Source organism: Pieris brassicae, unplaced genomic scaffold (assembly GCF_905147105.1).
Source record: "Pieris brassicae unplaced genomic scaffold, ilPieBrab1.1, whole genome shotgun sequence".
NCBI classification, from domain to species: Eukaryota; Metazoa; Arthropoda; class Insecta; order Lepidoptera; family Pieridae; genus Pieris; species Pieris brassicae.
Window position 1 is genome coordinate 22,811 of NW_025576214.1, and position 4,690 is coordinate 27,500.

Consider the following 4,690-nt stretch of genomic DNA (forward strand, 5'->3'; position numbering starts at 1 on the left):
ACATACATACATACATACATACATATTATTAATAAATATAATTGTTTTTTTTGTTTTTTCTTTTCTTCAAATAAACCCACATTGCCATTTCTCTGAGCGTGTGCTGCGAGCTTCAACGAGAAACATTCGGCGCGAAACTGTCGAGCGGCCGGCCGTCGCGCGCCGCACCTGTACGAGAAACATTTTCCTCTGACGTTGCATCGGAATAATTATTATAATTCATTATTATACATACATACATACATACATACATACATACATACATATTATTAATAAATATAATTGTTTTTTTTGTTTTTTCTTTTCTTCAAATAAACCCACATTGCCATTTCTCTGAGCGTGTGCTGCGAGCTTCAACGAGAAACATTCGGCGCGAAACTGTCGAGCGGCCGGCCGTCGCGCGCCGCACCTGTACGAGAAACATTTTCCTCTGACGTTGCATCGGAATAATTATTATAATTCATTATTATACATACATACATACATACATACATACATACATACATATTATTAATAAATATAATTGTTTTTTTTGTTTTTTCTTTTCTTCAAATAAACCCACATTGCCATTTCTCTGAGCGTGTGCTGCGAGCTTCAACGAGAAACATATCTATCAATACAAATGTCTATTCAAAAAAAAGAAAACAAACAAAATCATATCAGTCAATAAAATAAATAATAATATTTTTTTACTACTACTACTAGTACTACTACGTGCTACTACTGCACGCCAATACACATACATAATAAAATGAAAAATCGTCTCTCTCTCGCTCGCTCTACGAGAAACATTCGACGTCCGCTCCAATGCCGACGCGGACTATTGCTCTCGGTATAGATGTGGAGCGAAACAGTCGTGCGCACAGCGTCGACTCGTTCTCGTTGCCGCGCGTCGTTCGTCTCAAATAGACACGAACGACGGACGAGAGAGAATAGAATGTGTTCTTGTTTTTGTGTTTGTGCGAAGTGTGAGAATATTATATACATATATTCGCGCATGGATGATATAGATATGGGTATGGATTTTCGGAGGAAATTATATCAAATTCGTATTTCGAATGCGAGACCGCCGAGATCTTTCCCAGCTCTCTCTCTCTCTGTGTGTGTGGTGTATAGTACATTTTATATATCTCTCTTGTGTCAACACAAAATAACAAAGAATATACATACTACTCCTCCTCATATTTTATATAATATAATATAAAATTATATTATAGCACCGCGTTCGCAGACCGTATGGTGATGTTACCAATCGACCAAGATTTGGGACCGTCTCCCCCGGTGTTATCTGTGATGTTAAAAGAATACGCTTCTAGGCACACCTCAACGCAGGGCGCCTAGCGTGTTCGACACGTGCGCGGTCGCCACGGCGACCGTATATGGAAAGAATGTATAAAAGAGGACGCACACGCGCCCATCGTCGAAACGGTGTGCGCAGCGTCGTGTTGGAATTTATCCCTCAAGCTCCGGGCGTTGATCGTATCTAGTGCGAATCATGCGTGTGTGTGCGCATGTAATTGCCAGCCGAGTTTTAATATGTTTACAATAACGTATTGAATAAAAATTGAGAAGTTGCGTTTAGATGAATGTTCAATTTTCAAATTGTCACAACATCGATTCCCGCCCGCGGGGTCGTGTTCGTTGCAGTTTTATGTCCCTCACAGTGGTCGAGCATCGTTGTACATCACCTCGTTGCGAGATCGTGACGGGACGGCCGCTCGTAGACCGGTCAAAGTTAGTCTATCGATATGAAGCGCGAACGTCGCGTCGCGTGCAAATTCGACGCGTTACGTTCACGCGTGTCGAGAAGGCGCGCGCGCAAGCGCGCGCCCCTCGACGCCGCCGAGCCAGCGGCTCGCCGAAGCCGCGTGACCGCGGTGTAGGCGTGTCGTTTGCGTAAGCAGCTCCCTGGTTGATCCTGCCAGTAGTTATATGCTTGTCTCAAAGATTAAGCCATGCATGTCTCAGTGCAAGCCGTATTAAGGCGATACCGCGAATGGCTCAATATATCAGTTTTGGTTCCTTAGATCTTACTCAGTTACTTGGACAACTGTGGTAATTCTAGAGCTAATACATGCAATCAGAACTCTGACCAGTGATGGGATGAGTGCTTTTATTAGATCAAAACCAATCGGCGGAGGGCCATGCGTCCGAAGTCGTTAATTTTGATGAATCTGGATAACTTTTGCCGATCGCACGGTCCAGTACCGGCGACGCATCTTTCAAATGTCTGCCTTATCAACTTTCGATGGTAGTTTCTGCGACTACCATGGTTGTCACGGGTAACGGGGAATCAGGGTTCGATTCCGGAGAGGGAGCCTGAGAAACGGCTACCACATCCAAGGAAGGCAGCAGGCGCGCAAATTACCCACTCCCGGCACGGGGAGGTAGTGACGAAAAATAACGATACGGGACTCTTACGAGGCCTCGTAATCGGAATGAGTACACTTTAAATATTTTAACGAGGAACAATTGGAGGGCAAGTCTGGTGCCAGCAGCCGCGGTAATTCCAGCTCCAATAGCGTATACTAAAATTGTTGCGGTTAAAAAGCTCGTAGTTGCATTTGTGCGCCGCGCTGTCGGTGCACCGCATCCGCGGTGATACTGACACGTCTGCGGAGCATATCGTCGGTGAGCCGGCGGTAAAACGCCGGTTCAATATCAAAATCCTATCGCGGTGCTCTTCGGTGAGTGTCGAGGTGGGCCGACAATTTTACTTTGAACAAATTAGAGTGCTCAAAGCGGGCTCAAAATGCCGCTTGAATATTTCGTGCATGGAATAATAGAATATGATCTCGGTTCTATTTTGTTGGTTTTCAGAACTCCGAGGTAATGATTAATAGGGATAACTGGGGGCATTCGTATTGCGACGTTAGAGGTGAAATTCTTGGATCGTCGCAAGACGAACATCAGCGAAAGCATTTGCCAAAGGTGTTTTCATCAATCAAGAACGAAAGTTAGAGGTTCGAAGGCGATTAGATACCGCCCTAGTTCTAACCGTAAATATGTCATCTAGCGATCCGCCGACGTTACTACAATGGCTCGGCGGGCAGCTTCCGGGAAACCAAAGATTTTGGACTCCGGGGGGAGTATGGTTGCAAAGCTGAAACTTAAAGGAATTGACGGAAGGGCACCACCAGGAGTGGAGCCTGCGGCTTAATTTGACTCAACACGGGAAATCTCACCAGGCCCGGACACCGGAAGGATTGACAGATTAACAGCTCTTTCTTGATTCGGTGGGTGGTGGTGCATGGCCGTTCTTAGTTGGTGGAGCGATTTGTCTGGTTAATTCCGGTAACGAACGAGACTCTAGCCTGCTAAATAGGCGTCGTCATTCAAGGTGTGCGCGACTCTCGGGGAGCGCAACTCACTGGCGACGTATTAAAATTCTTCTTAGAGGGACCGGCGGCTTCGAGCCGCACGAGATTGAGCAATAACAGGTCTGTGATGCCCTTAGATGTCCTGGGCCGCACGCGCGCTACACTGAAGGAATCAACATGTTCTCCCTGGCCTAGAGGCCCGGGCAACCCGTTGAAACTCCTTCGTGCTGGGGATTGGGGTTTGCAATTATCCCCCATAAACGAGGAATTCCTAGTAAGCGCGAGTCATAAGCTCGCGTTGATTACGTCCCTGCCCTTTGTACACACCGCCCGTCGCTACTACCGATTGAATGATTTAGTGAGGTCTTCGGACCGACACGCGGTGGCCTCACGGCCGTCGGCGTTGCTGGGAAGTTGACCAAACTTGATCATTTAGAGGAAGTAAAAGTCGTAACAAGGTTTCCGTAGGGGAACCTGCGGAAGGATCATTAACGTTGGTTTTTTCTTTTTGTTTTGTTGTTGTCAAAGACTCGCAAAAAAAGAAAAAAATACAAAAACACGTGAATGATACGAATCAAAATCGAATCCGAGACGGTTGACTCTCTCTCGTCGATTCGCGACGTGTGCGTTGCGACACGCTTTGATTAGCGTTCGCTATCGCCTATTGATACTTTGAAATAATATTTTAATTTTTGTGTACAACCACGCAAATAAAAGAGATTTTCTTTCTTTTCATTTGTCGTACACGTTAATGATAAGTATTATTTTCAAATTTTTTTGTTTAATTTTTTCGCACCTTTTATATTTTCTCATACAAAAACACACACAAAAACAAAACGATTACCCTGAACGGTGGATCACTTGGCTCGCGGGTCGATGAAGAACGCAGTTAACTGCGCGTCATAGTGTGAACTGCAGGACACATTTGAACATCGACATTTCGAACGCACATTGCGGTCCGTGGAGAAATATCCAGGACCACTCCTGTCTGAGGGCCGGCTGCATAAAAACAAAAAGCCACACTGTTCGCGTGACGAGCGGCGATCGCTGCGACTCCGGTCGTAGCGCCGCATCTCTGTCGCGCGTGCAATTGACGGTTTCGCTAGGCCGCCGAGCGGCCGAACGATCCGTTCGAATATATGTTCGATTACGACTCGTCATCCGTATTGGCCGTGTTAAGCCACGTCTATACGATACTTTTGTCGCACAAATAAATTCTCCCCGCCGCACCGTGTCTCCCGCGGCACGGGTGCGCGTCGAGTCTTTACGCAACGACAACGACAACGACGACAACGACGTTCGCGTTTACGCGTCGCGCGTGTTTGCTCGCATCGTCCCGGTCCCGCATAACGATCGCGCGACGGTCGGCG

The 4,690-nt window shown here is 46.5% G+C and overlaps 2 non-coding genes across 2 annotated transcripts; both read left to right on the forward strand.

The window, feature by feature from the left end:
- The first annotated feature begins 1,905 nt into the window (after positions 1–1,905).
- Positions 1,906–3,811, forward strand: LOC123719774. The gene has a single exon (XR_006755873.1). It is a non-coding gene; the product is annotated as a small subunit ribosomal RNA (ribosomal RNA).
- Positions 3,812–4,161: 350 nt separating this feature from the next.
- Positions 4,162–4,318, forward strand: LOC123719785. The gene has a single exon (XR_006755883.1). It is a non-coding gene; the product is annotated as a 5.8S ribosomal RNA (ribosomal RNA).
- Positions 4,319–4,690: the final 372 nt, after the last annotated feature.